The sequence below is a fragment of the Caretta caretta genome, chromosome 8, assembly GCF_965140235.1.
Source record: "Caretta caretta isolate rCarCar2 chromosome 8, rCarCar1.hap1, whole genome shotgun sequence".
Classification (NCBI taxonomy): Eukaryota; Metazoa; Chordata; order Testudines; family Cheloniidae; genus Caretta; species Caretta caretta.
In genome coordinates this window covers 46,311,407-46,335,438 of record NC_134213.1, presented here as the reverse complement: position 1 = coordinate 46,335,438, position 24,032 = coordinate 46,311,407, and the positions used below count along the sequence as shown (strand labels likewise).

Genomic DNA, 24,032 nt, shown 5'->3' with positions numbered 1-24,032 from the left:
CGAGTCATTCATGTGCTGTTATCAAAATATACGTGAGAAATGTATTTCGTCTTCCCATTTGCAATGGTGCCACAAAGCAGGGTACAAGTAAAATTCATGGTTAGTGAGTTAATCAGAACAACTAGGAAAAGAGTACTATTGAAAGCACAGTAAAAATTTCAGCAGTGGGTTTTATTGTATTTGATAGGCACCGTTCATTTTACTCTGGGTGGATTTCAATATGCTGCCCAAGTTAATAATAAAAAGTACACATGAGTTAATTATTGAACCAGCAGACTTAAATCCGAAAGTGACTCTTTGCTGTAGCTCTTGGTGAAGATGCTATAGTCTGTCAGAGCTGATCTCTCATTGGCTGGTTGTCATTCAGGCTGGGTTGTCATGTGACTGCCTGTCTGTGCCTGCTGTACAGGTGAGAGGATGTTCTGCACAGCAAGTGTAGACAGGCAGACACATGACAACTCCGTCCAGCCAGTCCCTTGGATCCATCAGGGGGTCCTTTCCTCACCGGCTGATAAGAATCAGTCTGTACCATTCCAGATTTGGGGACTTTGTTGGGGGGAACACAAATAACAGAATTAAACTTTAAAACATTAGGGAGCTGTGGAACAAGTACGACGTTTGACTTTATTCAGAAAATATGCATTTTACATCAGTTATAATTGTGCTGACATGCATATGGGATAGGATTTCAACAGAATGGTCACATTAAAATTGTTAAGAAGAACAATGACTTAAACCATGGTTTATTTTAAATCCAGTTCATACAAGCGTTTTCCCAGATACTGTACTTGCACAGCGTGTAGTAATTTAACCAGATGTTTTTACTCTTCTTGGAAACACAGAAATACTGAAGTTCAAGATAAAGGATATGTTTATACAGTAAATATTTTCGAGGAACAGATAAGTACCATAAACTTAAATACTGAAAACAAAACCAAATAATTCTGTATAGATGGAAGCAACCATATGTAGAATGTCCCAATAAAGAATATTCTGGAAGGAGAGAGAGAGAGAGTGTGTGTGTGTGTGTGTGTAAAAATTTATGTGAGGGTTTTGCTTTGGAACAATCAAAAGGAGCATATTTCACTAATACATTGTTTAGCATATAATTTTAATTCCTATTCCTTTCAAAATGTGTACTTTTTATATGTGAAAACCAAAATAAAAGAGCAGTCCTGGGCTTAAAATATAGGTCTTTCAATTCAATGTAGGTTCTGCTACAAAACAGAAATGTGCAAACAAACACCTTTCCTACAAAAGGTGTTGCTTTGCTGAAATGTTACACATGTAAAGCACCAAAATACACTTAGTGAAATTTGACCTACATTTGAAATGCCTTTCAGTAAATTATTGATGTTGCCGTAATTTGAAAAGACATTTAAACCTCAAACATTGGTTTCTACTAAAAGATTTTTAAAGAGAAAGCTATATCAACTTTTATACAAATTAAAGTACTCTGTTTTAAAATACTTTTCCTTAAATCATTGCTGTTCATTTCTAGTATATTTAGATGTTTCTAAAACATATGTTGTATTTATCTGAAAATTGGTCGTAAAAAGGCCTGAATTTATCAAAGGCAAAAGCAAATATTTTACAATTTTAAAATATACTATATAAATAATTATAAATTATGTTACATCATGTAATAAATTTGATATAAATCTGCTGTAGTGTTCTGGTGCTAGTTACTAGATTTCTATAAAGCAAACTGACACATCTATAGATAATAGATCAGTTTGAAATTTATGAATCACCAGTCTGATTTAAATTTAGCAAGTTGGAATTAGGTCTATTTTTTAAAAACTAAAAATTACAATACATAAATAGCCAAGTCAGATATGACATATTATGTCTTAAGCCTTTTCCCATTCTAAGCCAATGTACATTTATTGTGGTAAAACACAATAGTTAAAAAAAGCGAGTTCCAAGTGAAATTAGAATTGAGTACTTTTGCCCTCCTACAGCTTGACCATTTTAAAAGGAAACTTAAAGAATAAGATCATAATGTGGACTAATCAATTGCTTTCATGAAAAATAAGTGACATATCAGTTTTAAGAGCAGTGTTTCTTTGGTCATTGAAAGTTTCAGCTGCTTTAGTATGTAGACTGGGTGCTCAAAATCTTTACACGGCGGGAAAAATTAGCTGTGTTTGATTTGATATTGTGCTTTCTTGGAATGCCAAAACAATTGTGCAGTAAAAATACCCTCTGGGAATCAATAACACAAGAGGATCAAAAACAAGAACGTGTAGGCCACATTAGCCTAGAATATGGACTAGTGTCTATGAGCAGGTATTGGGGTGCCTGAGTGGGGAGGAAGGTGTTATGGGAGGGTGGCAGTTTGAGTTGATTTGTGTTTTGTAGTCAGTGATTATTGACCATACAAAGGGAGACTTCATCAACTAAAATGGACTGAGGGTTATAAATGTAGAGTTGATGCAAGTGTGTTTTGCTCTTTATATTAAGCAGTTCATTTAGTACTCCATATGACTAGTCTATTATTGTCAATTAATAAGTATACGTTATTAAAGAGACACCCGTGGTATTACAAAGATCTTGCGCTGAACTGATAATAGTACTTCTAAAATGTGGCTAAAAATTTCTTTGTATGATATACCAAAGGGCACAGTAAATTATATGATTTATTAGGTAAATATAGATTTTAAAGGTATTATGGAAGCATAGAAATATTTTGAATTACTAATAGTGAGTAAGGAAAAGAAAATTCAGAAACAGAAAGTAGGTTTCTGTGAACATATATTAAAACATCATTAATAGGTCTGATAACTGTGAGTAGCTGGCAAATTCAGAGTTAAGACAGAAATGTATTTGTAACTCATTTTATGCATATTGCAACTACTACTAGTCTTTGTCCAAGTGTGTGGTTTTAGATAGTTTATACCATGTAGCACAAAATGCAATACTAAGGCACGTTGGAGTGAATTAAGAAGTTTTCCAACCTTAACTGTGGTATTTCCTGTCTCTTGCAGGTTAAAGCCTTAATATTATTTTAACTTGGAATTTTTTATGCAACACAGTTCTAGTAAGTAAAACTCTTTGCAAGTCATGTTGAAGGCTATGTTCTTGGAGAAGGAAAAGGTGGTATTCCTAAAAGGGAAGACTTCATCTAATTTTTTTTTTTAAAGACTAGAAATTAGATCCTCTAGGAAGTTGGTGTCTTTTTTATTTATTCTGCATTCTGATTAATAGATTTGATTCCCCACCCCCATTCTCATCACCTTTTACCATTTAAAATATAGAGACATTTGAAAATGCTGGTATTTGACTTTTGTTGTTGTTGTTGTTTATAATAGTTCCCACCGAGCAATGATACTTGGGTGGTCTGGAGAAAAGTGTATGTATGTGCGCTGAGAAGGTAGTATCTTTTAGTCTTCCAAAAATATGGACACATTAGTCCTACACAATGCGGGAGGGGGAACATACTGACAAAAGATTGAACAATATCTGTGACTCTTTTCCATTGTAAGAAACGTTTTGGTTTTTGCCTTTGGATGCCTTTGTTTGGATTTATATTTCACTTCTGTAAGGTCAAGAAATGGCTGCCTTCAATTCCTGTGTGGGTCTCCCTTTTGAAAATTAAGGGAGCAGTGTTCTAATCAGAAAGCTTGAAAATATTTCTTTCCCTACCCTCCCTCCATTCAGTTTTGTTTGATGTAACAGATAAGGTGTTTGCTCTTAGAGAACAAAATAACTGATCTGTCATACGGCAGTATTGACCTGTTGGTGGTGAAATGGTTGTACATATTATAATTTGCCATTTCTGTTGTACTTTTTCTGTTAAAATCCAACTTTTTTTTTTTCTCAAATCAGATTATCCACTGCATGCAACAGATTTGAGTACAGTGTTGGGTTGAATTAAACTATGTCCACACTGTAAATTTCCCACTGAACACAATTCATATTTCTCAGTCATCATAAACCTTAGTGTTTTATCCTTGTTCTTGAAGAATCTGTATATTGTGTGTGTATGAGTATTTTAAAACTGTACTTTATAAACTCATTCCCCCCCCCTCCCCCCAAATAGTCTTTCACAATAAGTTTCAAATCAAGTGTTGGCAACAGAAAGAAAGAAACATACTTTTTCCTGACTGGTTAAGATCAAGAAGAGTACGGTTACTCAATTCACAGAATGAAACTCTTTTGCTGTGCTGAAGTAGATATTTCCTTGCTCCTTAACAATACATTCTTTCTTTTCCTATCTATTGCTTTGTGTACTGCAATCTCCCTCCCTTTTTCCAAAACTCATGCCAGGGGTCATCCCTACCACCACCTTCAGCCGTACAGGCTAAAAATGTAACTTTGAGGAGGAGAGGTGGGAGTAAACACTTCCTAAATACAGAAAGGTCATTTAACGTAAAGATTAATTCAAATAATAGACTAGAGAAGAGAAACGCATCATTTCCATATGCCATTCATCATCTTTTCCTAATTACAGGAGTTGTCTCAGGCTTTTTTAATTTAACATTATTAGCTTAATTAAATGGTTCTAATTGAATAGATAAAATTTTTTCTTGATTTGTGATTCTGGTCTGCAAGCTCTGAAAGCTGAAAAATTGACTATAAAAAGAAAAAGGAAATAGCTTGCGCAGGGCAATCTCTTTCCTTTGGAATTATAACTAAGTAATTTGTCTTAATGTAAACCAAATATTCTAAAACCTAAAATTGTTCCTACCACTTACAATATAAACCATAAAGCTTTGAAGAATTGCCATGCCTAAAACACCTCTCATGTGAGAAGTGAGAATAAAAGATTAACATTTGTATGAATTCAATTTCACTCCTTTGTCTTTTCATGTCTCTTCTGATTTTTCTGTTAATAACTTTGCTTTTAAATGTGTTACTACTTTAGTGATCAGGACTCTAAAATACAAGAGTGAAATCGTTCTTGTCACACTGTAATCTGTTAATAAAAAAATAATTTTGCTCCCAAAATAATCATTTGTTGTGAAATAAAACCAAAGAAGGTGGATAAAGAAATTTTTTTAAATTAAAATACAGTAGCTTAGATGGGATGGTAGGGGAAATGACAGAGAGAATTCTCACTGCATAAACTATATGAAAACCCATGTTGGGAGTGTGAAGTTAATACTGCATGATAGCAGCTCCTCGGAAGGGTTTTATTGAGCTTTGAAAGAGCCCTTAGAAAGGTAATACTATATATATTTATAAAAATCACACAGCATCAAGGTTGCTTAAAAATCCCTACTTATACATATTGCAAAAAGTAATTGTAATGGAGTTATTTATAGTTCTTTTGTTTGTAGTATACTCATTCAAAATCTTCATATAAATAACAAGCATCATATAGAAGGGAATACTTTTGGGCTTTATTTTTTTATTTTATTTTTTGGAGTTGCAGTAGTTTGTTACCAGTATTAACTATCTGGGAGCTGACTCTGAAATTCAACTGGTATCAAATTGCAGTCCAGACTTTTTGTATTATTCTCTCCATGGGGATTTCATTCAGCCTGAGGGCTTTTTTCCCCTACCAGGACAGCTGGAAACTCACCAAAGAAAACTTCTGCATTCGTTTACAAATTCCATTTTTATCAGTGGGAATTGAGACAAAGTAACTTATCATTCTGAATGCAAGAAGAAATATCAGCAATACGAAGTATAGACAAGAAAGCTGCAACCATCGTTTTGTGCTGGGCTCTTGTAAACAATGCACCGACATGTATTGTGACATTAAAAGTTAGTAGGGTTATTTTTTCATTTATTGCTTTGCTATCTCAGCCTGTTCTCCTAGGGATGATTTCCTTTGCCAGTCCAAGATTTCAATTTTCTAGCTGGCAAAGCATCTTGCTATATTTAGCTGTCACTTTTTCTTTTTTTCATCAACGTATATTGCATATATTTTCAAATATCTAATGAAGCTTCAGCTTCATTTCAAATATAATTACAGTTTTGTCACGACCTTTTATAAATAAATCTTTTAGAATGTGTAATATTAATATTCACACATTCTTTGCTAATATTTTTACCCTATTAATGCAGAAATAATTTTGTTAAATTGTCATTAAAATTACATAACTCATAAGAAGTTATTTATAATTAATATTTTTATCAATTTTTCAGAATTGTTTTTAATTGAGTTACACCTTACATATTCATAGCAATTGCTACAGTCTACAAAACTTAAATTTACCTTCTTAGTTTGGGGAAAAGTAAGCTTTATTTTTAAGTAAATACATGGAAATAACTGAACTTAGTTATGTACACCTCTCGATGTAATAGATATAGATATACCTCTCTTTTTCTTGCATACGTTTTAGTAAATCACCAGAGCTCCATCTGTCTTGCAGTCATGACTGGAAGAATGGGGGAGGGGAAGTCACCTAGGTTCGCCAGGTCACAGGCCAGGTGTTCTTCAAAAGTAGGCCTTACCAGAATGTCTTCCCCGCATTATTCTGGAGTCCTCCTTTCTCAGTGTCCCTTAGCGTTTCTTATTCCCTAGTGTGTAAAACCTGTGAAGAAAAATACTGTATATGAGATCTGAAAGGAGCAATAATGGTCTTCTCCTTGGCAATAGCAACTGTCGTCCCCCAAAGTCCATGTCGTTGCTTTCCCTTGCCCAGTCTAACCAATGTGCAGACTACTGTACAACAGCATTGTCCTGAACAGGTAGTCTGAACACTGGGGCGACGGAGCAGGATCTCCGGACGCTTCTATTTATTTATTTTAAATCCTCTTTTAGTCTTTGGGAAAAACTGCCTTCCTGTATCAGGGTTCTGCTCAGCTTCCCCTCAAACTCTGCAGCACTCACTGAAACACACTGAAGTGCTGTGATTTCCAGTCTTGACGTGGCACATTTGCAGCAGACTGGGGATCTGGCAATGAATTTAGGACCAGGAAAAGAGGGAGGGTTGGGCCTGAGAGTCCATATATGGGATGATGTCACCCTAGGGAGGTTTGGGTATGCACTGTGCCGCTGGTGAGACCGCTAGAATTGCCTGCTCTCAGACATGGGTCTGTGTATAAAATGGTACCAGATGTTTTAGTGTAATGTTAAGCAGTCATTTCATCTTCAGGCCAGATTTTTTTCCTCAACTGGGCAGGAAGTGGGCCCCACTATGGAAAAGCTGTAAAAAGTCAAGATGTACAGTTTCACTGCAGCCAACAGAGAGCGAGTTAATGTAGAAACAAAACTTGCTGTTCTGTAAAGGCTGCAAAAACTAATATGTGAAAAGAATTTCTTTCGAGAAGCTAATGCAATATGCCAGTGATTTTGATTTTCTTTAATAACTCCAGTTATGCTTTATATTTTGATGTTTCAGACTAAGAAAGGGCAAATAGGTTCTTTCTTTTTTTTTTCTTTTTTTTCTTGGAACTGTCACTGGCATGCAGGCTGCTCTAGACTTGAACAGTAATTATAGCTACTTCCTGAAAGTGAAGCCCCCATGAAAAGTCTGGAGAAATGTTCTTTGTCATAGCCTCTACATGAGTAATTAGTTCCACATGTGGCCTTCCTATTTCCCTTCAGCTATTTTGGCTGGCTGGCTGAATACTTTGGTATAGCTCAAGACTTAAAGAAGCTTTAAAGTTTTCATTTCAAGCAGTCACTGTGAAAATAGCTATTTCTGGTGTCATAATAAATTGCTTCTGGTAGATCAGTGCTATTAGGCCTGGCATTGTTTTTCACTGGTAACCCTGCTGGTCCCATTTTTTCTTTTAATGGTACTTGATGGAATTATCCTGCTAAATTTTATCTTTGATGTTTACCAGATCTATTGAGTTTTGCCAAGTATGACTTTACCGTAGATTTTAAGATATTCCCCCCACAGGGATCTACCCTTGTTCTCCTGCCGACTTTTTGTTGCCTGTTGATTCCAAACGTTTTACTTCCTTTGTTTTAGAACAAGGACAATGTCGGATAAAAATTAAGATTTATCTGTAAATTCAGCTTGCGAACTCTTCTTAAGTCAAACATAGGGAAGATTGCAAAATAGGTTTTAAATGCAACCTACCTAATCAATGCCACTAACTCTCTTTCTACATAGATACCTTGTTGATATAACACAAATGGATTAATATTAAGTCAATATTAAAAGGTATATTTTCACTAACGTCCTAAATAGCTTTTGAAAGAAATTGGTTGGTAAATCTAAATACATACCCCATGAATTCTAACATTTGTTGGATTGAGTAACTCTGCTATGCAGTGAAATATATGCTTTGCTATAGTGTCTTTTACACCAAAATGTCAGAAAATGCTTCTTGGGTGATTGCAGTGTCTTTAATACAAGTAGCATGTAGAGATACAATAAAGGTACAATAGTATCCATAGAGTTGGATGAAGTAGGTAACAGAGTTCTCATTTCAAGGAGTATGATGAGTAAATGTGGAAGACAAAGTAGTAGGATTTGACTTTTATCAGAGCACGGGTTCAGAGACCTAGGCCAAAGAAAAGAAATAAGCGATGGGTGACCTGTCAGACACTCTACCTTGGTGACAGGCCAGGGATAATTCCCAATTGGGATTGGAATTCCAGATTCCACCCATTCAAATGCTGCTTACCTCGAACGTATTCATCCTGTGATGTGATAAGTACCAAAGGTAGATAGATGGAGACACTACACAGAGAGGCTTTTTAGTCAGTGAGCTTAGTCTCTCCAGGAACAGCAGCTGCTCATCAGAGCTCTGGAGATGAGGCGGAACCTGTGTAAAGTTAGAACCTTCAGAGACCTGGCCCTGAATTAAAATTTTAACAAAATTTGACACAATTGTAACAAACAGGGAGGCAACAGCTCATAGCTCCTGTGTCATGAAGCCCTGCAGGTGTGGGAGCAGGTTCTTTCTCTCAAGATATAATCCTGGTTGCCAGTTACTAGCAGAAAAAGAGGACATAATTGCAGAGAGACTGAGCCAGTGATTGATCTCCATTGTTGGATCTCTAGATGAGGGTACGGTGGATCAGATCTTTCTCCAGTGGGGTGACAATGGAGATGGATTGTTTCACAAGTCACCAGGACAAACTTCTGTAAACGATACCAGTAAAAGACAGCATTAGTAAGAGAGGCTTTCTCCATTCACAGGCAGGGAGAGGCAGGCTCTTCCATTTCTGGTAACAAAGGTTCTGAACAACAACAAAAGGCAATGGCTTAATGATTCCAATAGCCCCATACTGGCTCAGGCAAGTATGCTTCTGAATCGTGTTGCAGACTGATGACCAGTTCCATTAGACAGAGCCTTGCCATAAATGAGTAAATGGAACCAGAGCACCTTGCTGCATCCTAGCCTGAGAGCTCTCTCCTTGAAAGTTCCTAACAGAGTAGAGCTCCAGACATGTGGTGTCTGAGCAGGTGTTTCAGGTTGTTTACCAGATGGATGTTAAAGCGTTAAGTGGAAAAACCTTATGGTGTGGTTCAAGCCCATGTGACCCTTCTTTTAAATGCCTCTTCCCCCCCCCCCCAAAAAAAACAGCTACTTACCTGTTTTCTTCATTTGTCTGATTGTAAGACTAATTCTATCCATGTTTACTTGGCGACTATTTTGGCCTATCATGTACCAATCAAAGGCAAACCATTGTCTGTACCCTCATCATCGGATTTACATTGTGCCTGAGGCATTTTAAATTACCCATTTAAAACCCCCTCTGTGTTGTGGGATTTTAATATGTTCCTGACAAAGCTGTTAACTCCTTTTGAGTCACTTGATGTGCTTTAGTTTCTTAAGTGGAAGGTCACTTTCTTGGTAGGTCATAGAATGAGTAAGCTTATACGACATTTTTCAAGCATTATAGTAGTACCATGAATTCATCCTGCAGTCCTTCCAGAGATGGAGACAAACTTTCATTTTGACTCTTATCCTCTTACCAAGATTTTTGTCATGCTTGCACAGTTGTCCCAATGAGGTCCTTGTCCACAAGCCTAAAATATTCTTTCATTTTAACTTGGAGGGAGCTAAGGCTCTTCGGAAGTCCAGCCAACTTCTTGTTTCTTTTGATGCTAATACCAAGAGCAGTATTGTCGAGAGTACAATGTCTAACCCACTGTCTGATATGTTCTCCCTGTTACGAGCTGGCAGGTCTCCACATAGTGTGAGCAGCAACATGGCACTGTCCAGGGCAGAGCAGCTTTGGCTGCAAACCTCAGGAATGTTTCAGTCTTGGATATATATGCACAACAACGTCATAGTCTTTCCTCTATTTATAAAGGACTTTAGGTTTATTCAGCCTCTAAGGAGGAATGTGACTGAATGAAGTGGCTGAACTACTAGTTATAATGTGCATTCTCTCATTAAAAATAGCTACTATACTGGAGAACTGGAGGGTAACAAATATTGAATCTATATTTTTAAAAAGCTCCTATGGGTGATCCAGGGAATTACAGATCAGTAAGTCTTATGTAGGTACTTGGTAAACTGGTTGAAAAGATTCTTAAAAATAGATTAGTAAAACACATGAAAATCATGATGTGATAGGATCTAACCAGGTTTCTTCAAAGAAAAATCATGTCTCACTAATCTATTAGAATTCTCTTGAAGTGTCGGAGTAGCGGATAAAGGATAACTTGGTGACAAAATGTATTTAGACTTTCCAAAGGCCTTTAAAAAGGTCTCATGGCTACTAAAGACATTAAGCAGTCATGGGGTGAGAGGCAAACTATTTTAATGGCTCAAAGCTAGCTAAAGAGACCAGAAACAGAGTAGGAGCCAATGGTCAACTTTTGTTGTGCTAAAAAGTGAACAGCAGAGTGCCACAAGGTTCTGTACGAAGGCCAGATTTTAATATATTCGTGATCTAGAAAAGGGGAGGGGCAGCAAGGTAGCAAAACTGGCAGATGACACAAAGTTACTTAGGTTAGCCAAGCCCGGAGCAGATGGTGAGGAACTTCAGAGGTGAATGGGCAACATGATGGCAAATGAATGTTGCTTATGTAAACAATGTAAAGTAATATACATTGGAGGGAAACATTTAACAACTCAAAATTATCAAGGTCTAAAATAACAGTGTCAACTCAGAGAAGGACCTGGGCATCATTATAAATCAGTAGTTCATCTTAATCTGGAGTATTGTGGGAAGTAATGGTCACCACATGCTTTAGAGAAGCATTATTTGGTTATTCGTATCTGCTTCCTGAGGGGTTTCTTTCACCTTTCTGTGAAGCAACTGGGGCTGGTCACTGTCAGAGACAGAATACTGGATTAGATTGGCCATGAGCCAGATCCAGTCTGGCAATTCCTTTGTTCCAAGGTCTCCTGCTTCACTCTGGCCTGCTAAAACTTTGGAAATATGAGCCCCAAATTCCATTGCCCCTTTATTACTGTTTGGCTGCTGCATTTTATGTGAAATCCAAAATTTTGAGTCATTTGGGTCCTTTATTATGAGGGCACATTCTGGAGAATTTTGTTTGTTCCCACCCTTGGGGTGTGGGAGGTAGATACATTGACCTTGACATCACCAAATATTGCGAGATTTGTGACAAAATCCTGGGAGTTGTCAATACTGTTTTGTCTTTGAGCAGTGCAGAGTGTTGAGTTACGGATCACCTCTATTAAGGTCTCCTGTGTTGAGGCTGTGTAACTGAACACACTTAGCATCTTTTCTTTAAAAGAAAACAGAAATTTTTTTAAAAGTAGCATTTATGCAACATTAAGGTGGAGAAATGAAGCACTAGCATGTCTGAACAGTCCAGTCTTAAGGGGCACTGAATGGGCCTATCTTTAATAAGACTTGGTGCCCTTTCACACTGCTCCATACACTCTGAATAATCTTTGAAGCAATTGCCCTCAATTGCTTTGTTCTTGTGAGCAGCACAAATGACTGGCAGGCAAGTTGTTAACTTATAAGCACTATACCTCCTACTCCTGTTCCCTCCCTGTCTTCATTCTCTGCCCCTCTGCTCACTCATTCCCTCTGACACACACTCCGTTCTTCTTCATTATATAACTGACATTCATTATTGCCTCATGTCTGCCACTCACTCCTTAACTCTCCACTTTTCCCTCCCCCACCCCACTCTTTTGCTCCCTCTTTCACATATTCCCCCCCTCCCCTCACCCCCCCCCCCCCCAGTTTCAATGTGTGCATGTGAGAGATGCATGCTTGCAGAGAGAGAAAAAGTGGAACCTTGTGTGGAACCCTGCTTCCCAGCCAACACTTGCCAATTTTTATCCCTCACTTCCTTAAATATAGAAATCCCCAGGAGAGGCCAAACCTGTTCCTTTAAGCATTCTGACTAGAGTGACCATGCATCATTTTGTGTCCTGTGTTGCTCGGTATTCTGTTCTCTTTGTAGCTGCTCATTTAAGATTTACAAATGCACATTTGTGAATGCCTGAGCAATGTATGCATATAACCAATGTGTGTGCACAAATAAGGAATTTGCATGCACATGTGGAAAGTTACATTGCTACCTGGCCTTGTGCTCACTGGGTATTTGCATGCCTAAATTTGGTGCATGCCAACATGTGTAACTGTGTACACCTAGCTCTGAAAATCGGGTGCACTGACTTGATTGTAAATCTTTGTATGGAACTGTCAATTATCTAGCACAGTTCACTCACTGGGCTTTATTTATAGCACTTTCTAAACATGTTTTTAATAATTGAATGGAGCTTGTAGTTTGCCCTGGCTTACTTTGTTGCTATTAAAATAGACCTTATTTACTTGTTTTTGTTGTGGCTTAATCAGCTGGAGGCTTCCTGTCTAGTGGTCTGTCACATCGTCCTGCAGTGAAAAAGCAGGATATAGAATAGCTTTTGACGTTTCCTTAGTCACTGCTTGCTCAGAGACAATACCCAATTAGTGGAGATGCAAAATTAGCTGACCGAAGTTAATTTTCAGAGTACTGCAGTAGAGCATTACATGCCCTGGATTAGCACTATTTTTCATTTTGTATGCTTATTATTGCACCAGTCTTTGCTTTAGCCCTAAACCGAGTTAGTGTTAAACTTCAGAGCTCTTTATAAAACCCAGATGTTGTGCAGCTGAATCAAGCATTCTCCTCCCCTTCTCAGACTCAAATGATTCACTCCACTTACCACATCACTGAAAGATCATTGTTTCTCTAATAGAAGATGTCACCTCTGCCACACAAGTGATTGTAGTATTCAGTAAGGCAAAACAATTCGTCAGTAAAAGGAAATGGACCATTTCAGTGAGTATACTGGGATGACATTTATCTGCTAGCCACAGCAAAATTAAATAATGGAGAAACCTGTAGTATATTTTCTCAGTCCATTCTAGAAGAAGTTTGTTGAAAGTAGAATTTACTGGGCAGCAAGAACAGCTCATAGTTTATAGAAGTTTCTAGTTAAGAATCTGGTGAGAAATATTAATTTTTTTATTTGGGTTTACACTGCTGGCTTTGTCTAATTAGAAATCAAACCCCACAGGATCATATCTTTGATGAACATTCTTTCTTCCGCCCATCTGAGAGAGAGAGATTGTTGTTGCTTTGGGTTTTGTCTGGCAAAATTTTGCATTGCAGCTATTTCTGTGTTTCAGTAACATAATACGCTCTGGGGGCAGTTCTTGGAGATCTTTGTCTCTAGAGAATACCAGTCACGTGGGAGCAAATACATGATTTATTACTTAAGCACATTTTCAATAGTAATGCCTGAAGATCTTTGAAATGGGGGGAGATTGGAAGGGGTTCCTTACAAACTGATGTTGAACTAATATTACAGTGTTAAGAAGGCGATCAGGTAATACAGTCATTATGAACCACTCAAAACAAAACATCCCTGCTCTTAAGTATTTTAAAGTTTTCCCAAGTGAATTCTGTTATAGTATCCATTGGGTCAAGGTTATGCAATATTGCTTCAAACCACTACAATCCTGAAATCCATTTATTCTTGTGTCTGTTGCCTTTGGCAGTACTGCTTTATCTGAAATGTCTGCACTCTCTCACCAAAACTACTGCACATATTGTCATTTTTCATTATTATCTTACTTTTGATATGAACTTAACAGTGAATTGGTTTCTGAAATGTGGAGGCAATGAGTACTTCCTTGCCTGAGTCTGAATACTGACATTGAGCTTGTTCTGTGCTACAGAGAGATGCATGTATTTGAGGAGAGGTAATTATCAAAGGACTTCATTGGAGCTGTATGCGTACAACTCCATGCAACACTTTGGAATTTTACTTCTTTCTGGAAACACAGTGCAGTTTATTTTAAACTTTTTTTAATTCTAAAGTTGTGATTTTTGATGACTGGTAAGTAAGAGATTAACACACAGGACTAGGAATTGGGAGAGTTGAGTTCTGTTCCTGGGTATTCCACAGGCTTCTGGTATAACTTCGGGTCTGTCAGTTAGGACGAAATTTTCAAACTTGAGTGTCTGTCTGAAGTTAGTCATCTAAATCCATGTTAGGCACCTAAATAAGTGCTGTGATTTTCAGAGATGTTAAGCAGCTGAGGTGTTTGGAGTTTTGTATTGAGGGTCCTGACCAAGCACTGGAATCTTGATCGTGCTGTGCCATGCCATGCGTATGCTAACACAAAACAAACAAACAAAAGTGCATTTACCACGGGTTCAGTAATGTGCCTTACTTAACCTGCAAGAAACCCACATTATTTTTAGCAGTGAGGACAAAGCCTAAACCATGCTCTTACTAACATTGAGCAATCACCGCGTGCGTCCCCCATGGTATGTTTCTTGATGGCTGAAGGCAGACTGCCATCAGCACACCCATGGGTGTTCACCAGTAGCCTACTAACACATACCTTGGTAAGGTCTATTGTATTGGTCAGCAAACTTTATCTTGCCCTTGAATCACAATAGAAAGCCTTTTCAAATCAATTCTGTAAATCTCAAACAAAGCAGCCTACCAAGTTTGGTAGTTGGAGAAATAGAACTGCATCAGAAGAGAAATTATAAAGGGCTATAAATAAACTTTTTTAATGGCCTGTTGTATTCAAAAAAGTGAATAAAAATCATATCACATCAAAAGTAAGTGGTACCAAAATCCTAACTAGACAGCCTGGGCATCCAGCTAAGCTAGATATGGCACAGTCTTGCACTTATAGAAGAAAATCAGAAAAATAATAGCACACTTCTTTAGGCTACTTCCTCTGTTTCTCAGCCTCTCTCCTGTAAGCACATGCTTAACGTTCCTCTGAATCTCTAATCACGCACATGACTCTCCTCCTCCCCCACGAACTTGCTCTACAGACCAATCGATTTTAGTCTCTGAGCTCTCTGAAGTGGGCAGGCGTGAGTTTGCATTAATATTTTAGTTATGGAGTCTTAGGAGGTCTTCGCACAGACATGCTAATGTTTGCACAGGTGCCATATCTTGGGCAGCAGTTTAATTTCTGCCCGCCAAAACTCTTTAATACGTTCCAGGTTTATTCAATAATATGTGAACCTCTGCTTCTGTCAGTAAACAGGCTATTGTCAGTCTCTTGTACCTCTTAGTATTTGATTTGAAAAGCTCTGAATTTCTGATCTTCCCTCCCAAGTCTCAGCAATCTTCCCATTCTCTATCATTGACAGGAAGTGGCATTTTTGCCAATCAGTCAGGTAACCGGGGAGCTACCTTTGACTCCCCACTCTGACTGCGTGCATCCAGACTGTCGCTAAAGCTCACCACTTCTTCCTCCAAAGCAGTTTCAAAATCTGACCTTTTCTTCCCATCTAGCTAGTTAAAGCTCTCATCTCGGCCCAAACCATCTTATGTACAGTAACCCTCCCTCTGTGCGCCCCTCCCCCCACATTGCCACCCAGTGCCCCCATCACATAACCTTCAAGCCAAAGCAAATGCATTCGCTAAGAAAATCTTGCTCACCACTCCAGACTGCACAATCTCTTTAAATCCTCCCACTATGTCCTCCTCCACTATTTCAAGTGTTTTTCTCTTATCCTTCATGCCCCTCATGACTCTGCTCCTCCCTCTTGTCTTTTATAATGCCCATGCCCTCTCCTCTGTGTCATTGATACCAGCCACTATTGCTCTGTGTCTGTTCATCTCACAAATGTCTTTACACTTTCTTCCATGGCACCACTTGTTCACGGACCACTCTCTTCAAACTGAACTGTAGTACTGCTGTCCTCTGCCCCAAAATCCCTACACTCAGGACCCACTTCTGCCCCAACGCTTAAAGAAATCAGCCCCTGTCGAATGGCTAGGCCGATGGGCAGTTGGGGTTAGTTGATATTTATTTATGTGACAAATTTAAAGGTATCAAATGGATAGGTATGTATTTGACAATCTTGCCTCCACTATTTTGTGTGTTGCTTGTGTTCTTAGAGGGCAGGGTCTGCCTGTGTGTGTAGAGTGCTTAACCTAGTCAGGTTCCGTTCTTGATGAGGGCCTCCAGGTGCTACCGTAATAGAAATATTTAGTAGCATTTTGAGCCTGCATGTGCAGTCGCCTGCTTTCACACACAGGCAATGGTTTTCTCATTTGCTGCGCCGGTGTCAGATAGATATGTAACTATCAGCCTATCAAAAAGATCACTGTCATCATGAATGGTGGGGGAGCTGAAGTGGGCTTTTTTCCCTCTCTCCACTGGGCCCCACCCCCTGCTCCTCCTTTTCCCCTGAGGCCCTGGCCAGGCCGAAAGGTAGAACTGGGCCATGGTAAGAGTCGCCCAGGTAGCCTGGGCCACTATGGGGAGCCCTGGACCCTCCACCTGCCCTGGTTAATGTGCCAAGGGGGTGGGGACATGGCCGGCGGCTGCTCTCAGGCACTAGGGTAGGTGGAGGGTCTGGGGCTCTCCACAACAGCCCAGACTCCCTGGATAGCTCTTACACCTGCCTAGCTCTGGCTTCTGGCCTGGCCAAGGGGCGGGGTCTTGGGTAGAAAAGAGGAGGAGCAGGGGGTGGGGCCACAGTTCTGGGGCCCCCTCCCCATTCTACACAGATCCTGATGTTCCTGTATGGGCCTCTAAATTGGCTGGAGCCCCTGGGCACAGGCCCAGTGGGCTCTTGTGTTAATTTGCCATTGCCCACAGCCTAGTGTGCAGAGCACTCTCCTGCAATGTGGAAGACCCAAGGTCAAATATGTTCTCCCTCTCTGACAGAAACAGGGAATTGAACCTGGGTTTCCCACATCCCAGGTGAATGCCTTAAGCACTGGGCTAAAAATTGTAAGGAGGGCACCATTCCTTCCCCTCCCCCAACCTACTTTGTGAATGGCATCTAAATTCTGGGGGGAAATTTTTGGCCGAAACTGTTTGGTGAATTTGTATCAAATTTACAAATAGTTTGGGGTCAAAAAACTGCATTTTTCAGTGAATAAACTAGTAACCTGAAAAATTTCACATCTCTTGTGTTAATCCAGCTGCCATATCTTCAGTGGGATTTTACCTAATTTTAATGACTCTGTTAGCTAACTCAAGGCAGGAATTCCTCTCTTCTTCTAGTGAAGACAAGGCCTTGGTTTCAAAATGATTATTTGGGGGGTGTGGGTGTTTTATATGCTTCTCTTGTTGGCTTGACATAACCTGAGTATGTTGATTTTCAGGTCACATTACCTAATCACTCAGCTTTGTGCTTCATGAAAGCAGGTGGATTGAGATTTGTGGGCTGAGGGAGTTTTTTAGTTGACATGTTAATTTTATATTTTATTAATCTTTTCCATTGATTATTAAACTGTATCAACTATGGAGGTATGTATAAAGTAAATAAAAATAAATATATTTTGTGTGTGTGTGTGTGTAAACGCAGTTAGCATTTAATCATTTGCATATGCACAGGTCTGATTGTACTTTTATAAAGGATTTACTTGAACAAGATACAACACACAAGTGTTAGTATCTCCATATACAAATAGTTCTCTCCTTATTCCTGTGCTGAAGAGTCTTTAAAGTACAGTCACAGTTTGAATCCAGATTTGTGGGAGGGATTTGTCAGTTGACTGTCTATGAAACATTGCATGAAGGAAAATGGAAACCACATGCATTTCACTACACAAAAATCTGTTTTTCGTTTGTCTTTTGTTGCATTATATTTTCTACTAGTAGGAAAGAGACAAACTGTTAAATGGATGGCTTAGGGATTTGAAATAAAAGGCAGTATATTTCATACTAAAGAAAAAACTGATATTTGATTATTAAGATGCTTTTATATAGTACTTTGTAGAAGAGGCAGGCTTTATAACCTGAGAAAAAGTCTTTGTTGATTGGATTGATACAGTAACCTTTGAATTCTGTTGACGTCATGTGTAATATAATCATACCATTCTAGTAGTAACTCTGACATTAAAGTTGAGATAATGCTTCTCTGCAGAACCCATATATTTATTTAAGCTTTTCTTTAATTAAATAAACAAAACAAAAAGCCAACAACGCATACTACCCTGTATGCTCTGGTGGAGTTATAGAAAACCTTACTTTTTTCAGAAAATCCAGCAGATTTACTCAGGTTTTTTCAGTTATTTGAATTTCTGTGTCACTCTAACGCTTTTTTGGGGGCAGGAACTACCTCTTTGTTCTGTGTTTGTCCAGTGCCCAACACAACAGAGACCTTGTCTGTGACCTGGTCTCCTTCATGCTACTGCAAGACTAACAATAATAATACAAAAGGAACTACATGCAGGAATGTTTTGAAAGTTTTTGTATACGATACATGTTAAAGCTTCTAATTTGGGTATGAAAATATAGCTTTCTTAGAGTTAAAGGGCAAGTGGTGAAAACATTTTTGTCGTTTTTCTGCCTGTGATGCTTTCTTGGAAACAGTACAAAATGGACCTCTTTAATGGGAGCTATTGGGTGCTCAGCCTAAACATAGACTTAAAAGCCTAACTTTATCCATTGTGTTAAGCTGCTGAAGATGCCCGCCAAAAATGCTATCACGAGCATGACAAGGAGGTCTCTGCATTTGCTCAGACGATTCAAATTAAGTGAAAACTGGAGAACTACTTAGGCTCAGTCCTAAACTTCTGATGTTCATCACGTAATCTGTCTCATTGAGAAAGTAGTGTAACAGTCCAGAGCACATTGTGGGCGGTCAAAAATTCTTCTGCAGTCACTAGCCACTGCATGATTAGTTGATTCTCAGCAGCAGTTGCTAGAACCCTGAGGGAGCTTCTCAGCATTTGCATGCAACTATCATAAGTTTATTGAAATTTGTACTGAGCACGAGAAGGACTTTTTGATGAAATCATAGTGCACATTTTACACGGCAGAGGACTTCACAGAGAGGCACTAACCTTGCAAAAGCAATTACAGTGGGTTTTGGAGATACTTGACAGATTGCATGCTGCTGATGTTCTTGTCACAGTTTTAGTGGAAATCAGGCTTGAGATAATTAACAACAAAGAACTGGAAGCACACAAGAGCAGAATTAAAAAACTATTTGGAGAAGCTATTGAATTTAGCCAGTGTAACTGATCCCAAATACAAGGTCATGGAAGTTGAGTGCGGAACAGGAAGAGAGACTGAAATGTAGCTGATGGAACATAATCTGGAGTTCCTACCTTCTTTTCTAGCATTTAAAATTAAAGATCAAGATTTCTAAAAGGAGTTTGCGTTACATTTCATTGCATTAAAATTGTGGAAGTAAAATCATGGCAGACAGGACAGTTGATTTCAGAGTTTTGTTAGTTTTCTTAAAGAGCCAGATTCCTTTCTGTTGAGTTTGCCTTGAGTAGAGAGTATGCTGCTATCCTTTTGGAATTGGTGTGTTAGAAACTTCATAGTAGGCTAGGTGCTGGAAAAGCAAATAACATTGTAAGAGTGTACTGACACCTAAAGGCAAATGCAAAAGAGAGATTGGCTTGATGAATAAATTTGCTTGGGATAGAATTATTGTATCCTTGTGACTTATTTACTAAATTCTATGCTTTATATTTTGAACAGTATTTGGCCATTTTAATTTTATGTTTGAGGAACAAAAGATGCTTCCAAATACCGTAGTTAAAAAACAAACAAACCACACAACCAGAGCTCGGGCCAGTTTTTCACCATACTAATTTGCTTGTGTTGTATCCCTATCCCATAACCTTTGTCTGTTTGTGTCTTTAGACTGTATGCATGTCAGAACAAGAATTGTCTTTTTCCATGTCTGTACAGCACCCAGCACAAGGGAGCCTGATCCCAACGAGAGCTATTGGATGATACCATAATATAAATATTTATTACAGATAATGTCATATGTTTTATGGTTCATCTTATAAAAACGTGTGTGTTTTGGTTTTTTGGAGTTTTCCACTGGGTATCTCCACTTTTTGGAGGGTGGGGGAGTTTTGGGGTTGGATAAAATCACAATTCTGTTATGTGCTCTGAAATTGCTCATAGTTGCAGTTAGCCAAAGGTAAATATTTTTGTATGTGGAAAGTTTGAGCTATTTGGACTTTTTTGAGTTATCTGAAAATGTCGGGGAGAAAATTATTTTTCACCTGTTAAATATTTCTGGTGCTTTTTTGCTTTGGCTTGTAATTCAAAAAACTCTTATGAGACTTCATGCTTGGCTTGTGCTCTGAGGTGTTGACTGACTACTTCCTTTGCTAGGAGAAAACTCAATCATAGGCTTTTTTAAAAAAAAAATAGTTACCATTAGCATCTATGTAATGTTTATTTCATTTCAAAATGATGTACCATTGTTATAATTATCTGAAATTTCTTATTTGTGGCTATTTGAGAGACTACGCTTACATTTAAATTACTGTGCAATCATTTTAACAACCACTGGTGTTTTGTATAAGCCTTCGTATTTAGGAAAGGGCTGATAGAAAGTTCTTATACGACAGGGGTGGCCAAACTTAATGGCCCTCCAAGCCACATAAGACAATCTTCAGAAGTTTGAGAGCTGGGGCATACATGCTGGGAGCCAGGGGTTGGGGCTTCAGGCCTGCTCCTGCTGAAGCCCAAAGCCCTGGCAGGTGGCTCACGAGCTACAGTTTGGCCACCCCTCCTATATAACAAGAGAAAGTGTATGTAAACATCTATGTAGTTTGGATATTTTCCTCCTGCTGCTAGTGCTTAATATCTGTTCATTACAACATTAGCCTTCCACTTTATAACATTATATATTGATTTCTAAAGTTATGGTGTTAATTTATACAATGTTGTTACAAATGCTTCAGTGGATGCTGGGATAAATGAGGAGAGAAGTAGCAAGTTATAATGGAAGGGACAACTTCTGACCTTTTGAGAACGGATGGCCTTACCAGTCAGGATGTCTGATCTGACAATTTACTCAGACTCTACAACATCCTAACATCAGCTACCCATAACTTAATCACCACAAAATACCCCCTTCCTCCACCTTACCCAGACAAACCACCATGGTTCACTGAGACCTATGTCAGAAGAAACCAGAGGGCTGAAGTCTATTAAGCAGGTGGCTCAAACTCTCAATTACCACAAAAGGAGCTGATGAAAGCTTATGCCATAGCTGAGATGAGGCACAGAGATCATTCCTCTCCTATTCCAGAACATCTGCAAAACATCAACCTGTGAAACTCTTCTAAAATAATGAGTTGCCTAATTAAATCCAGTGTGTTTCCCTGTAACTATAGACTCTGTTGCTTTCTGCTAGAAGCTACTATCCTGTATATCTCATTAGCTACTTGAATTCATTGCAGTGAGGGATTGGAGATGGGGTGGGAAGCTACAGAACAACAGTATAAGAACATTAGATTATAGGAATGGAGATCTTGAGTAATGGCAAAATCTGAGTAAGGATGCAGTGGGAGGAAATTTCAGAATTCACCAATGTGGATATATTAATGTGAATGTTCAGAAAAACAATGAGGTCTATTTGGTGGGCAGAGGCTGTTGTGGCCCACTGGATAGGGCACTGTACTGGGAGTCAGGAGACCTGCCTTCTGTTCTCAGCTCGCCCAACGTCACACAGCACGTCAGTGGCAAAGTTTTTTCCCCCACCTCTGTTTCCCTTCCCACCCTTTGTCTTGTCTGTTTAATCTTTGGGACTGTTTCTTACTCTGTGTTTGTATAGTGCCTAGCACAATGGAACTTCAGTATTGGCTGAGGCTTCTTGATGCTAAGGCAAAACAAATGATAAATAATAGTGAAAGAAGGTAGCACAAGACACTTAAAATTAGGCTAGAAAAAGCAGTAGTATATATCAAGGGAGGTGGAGTGCATGTAACCTAGTTGTTTAATAGGTTAGCTCCATCTCTAGTATGTCTGATTCCATGTATAGCACTAATATATTTCTGTACCAGTTGTCCTCCAGGTTCAGGTGCAAGGCTTTGCTCATAATGAGAACCAAGGATCTTGCATGCCTGGGTCTTGAACTATGTTCATAAGGCGATGTTCCTGGCTGCTCCTTTTTCTTCATGGACAGTTTTAGTGCATATAAGGAAAATAATGTTTATGCAGATGTCATCTTGAGTCGCATCCTCTCCATTTGGAAGCAAATCTGTCAGTTTGAGTAAGGTTTACCTCTTACGCCTGTAGGATCTTAAATACCCATTTAAATCAATGCATAGACTTCAGTGGAGTTGGATCAGGCCCAGTTCATAACTCCAATTCAATCCTCTTTAAGACTTATAGTCTTATGGCATTCCTGGGTGGCCTCTTCTGCATTGTCTGGAGTTTCTTTTGTATGGTATTTTAGAAGTAACCTCTAGAATTGGTTTCAATACTTTGTTTTACCATTGTGTATTATTTAAGCCAAGGCTTTCTCTTTGAATGATTTTTATGGATTTGATATCTAGTTGTGATGCTCTGCAGTGTTATGTTGGAGATCTGGTTTTGATTCTGTCCCCACATCTTGCTTCTCTGGACTAACTGATTATACAGCAAAAACTCACTAGCTTGTAGTGCCATGGCTTGTGCTTTTGCTAAGCCACACAAGGCTGGGCCTTGATAGTGCTTGGATAGGACACCTGCAAGGGAGAGAGTCTGAGAAAACCAAGTGTATCTTGTTCACCAAAATGCAGCTGTTGTCTAATCTCCTGAGGCATCTCTTTCCGTATGGAGGCTGAATTTATACTTATCACTTTCATATATTTTTGGTATCTTTAAATAAAAAGAATAAAAACTTACAGTAGATGCCAGCAACTAAAGTTTAAATTCCTTTTTGATAAAGCTGTTGCATATAATAATGTAAGAAAAAAATTCTTTAAATACATCATACTAAACAATGAACCTCCTTAGGAGCCAGGAAATCAGAAACTCCAGCTGGTTTTTGGAGCCTTAAGGTCTTTAAAACCAAAATGAAGTAGAATTTATTGAGGATGTTCTCCTTGGTCTACTTGCCCTGAGGGAAGTACTTAATATTATGGACCATGCTATTTCTCAGTACCCTCTCCATAGCTTTATCAAGGCATCCCTGGTTCCCTTTTTAGAGTTCAGCTGCTGTCTATCAGAGTGCTTTCTCTTGTGCTAGTTCATCCTCTGTCCCAAGACACTTCTCTGTAGGTTTCCGTGAGGATTAGCTCTTGACCTTCTATTTTTTCTCTACCCCTTCTGTCACCTTTTGTATCTTAATTGCTAATTATAGGCATATAAAGTTCATCTTTGCATGTTTATGCCTTTGGTTATTTCTGTCGTCATTTACCATCTTGGTTTGTCTTGCCCAAGTTAACCTGTGACTGTGGACATGTCTTCCCAGAATGAGTAGACAGACGCATGGTAGGTCTGCTTGAATTACCCTCTAAACATAACAGTGTGGCTGCATGTCCAGCATGCTTGCTGGTTTGGGCTAGCCACTTGATTAGGTACCCGGGGTTGGGTGGGTAGCCTGAGCTGCCATCTATGCCACCGTGGCCACATTGCTATTTTAACACACTATCTCAAGCAGAGCTAGCACGTGCCTGTCTACCCATGCTGGGAAGCACTGTCCCATCTGCTGTGTAGACATACCTTTACCGCAGCGATAACAATCACATAGAGAAACCTGATTATGAGGGTAAAATGTGATGGATGGCAAGACTAGGCTTCCCGACTCTACTCTTTTCACAATGAGTAATATTGAATGCTACAGCTGTTTTCCTGGTCTCAGCTATTTCTTGCACACTTGCCCCAGCATATTACAAAGAGAAATATTACGGAATGTAGCCATTTCTTTAGTGAAGGTCTTTGCAGGGGTGTTCACCTCACACCAGCCTAGGAGCAGTTAATGAGGCTGATGCGAGGCCAAATAACC

General features: G+C 38.8%; 1 protein-coding gene and 1 long non-coding RNA gene across 8 annotated transcripts in view; one reads left to right on the top strand and one right to left on the bottom strand.

The window, feature by feature from the left end:
- Positions 1-24,032, top strand: part of DNM3 (dynamin 3) — a 347,110-nt gene that overhangs the window by 135,697 nt on the left and 187,381 nt on the right. The gene's annotated exons all lie outside the window — the stretch shown is intronic.
- Positions 151-6,775, bottom strand: LOC142072991 (uncharacterized). Its single transcript, XR_012669634.1, has 2 exons — positions 6,271-6,775; positions 151-546 (listed from the first exon to the last, which is right to left on the bottom strand). It is a non-coding gene; the product is annotated as an uncharacterized LOC142072991 (long non-coding RNA).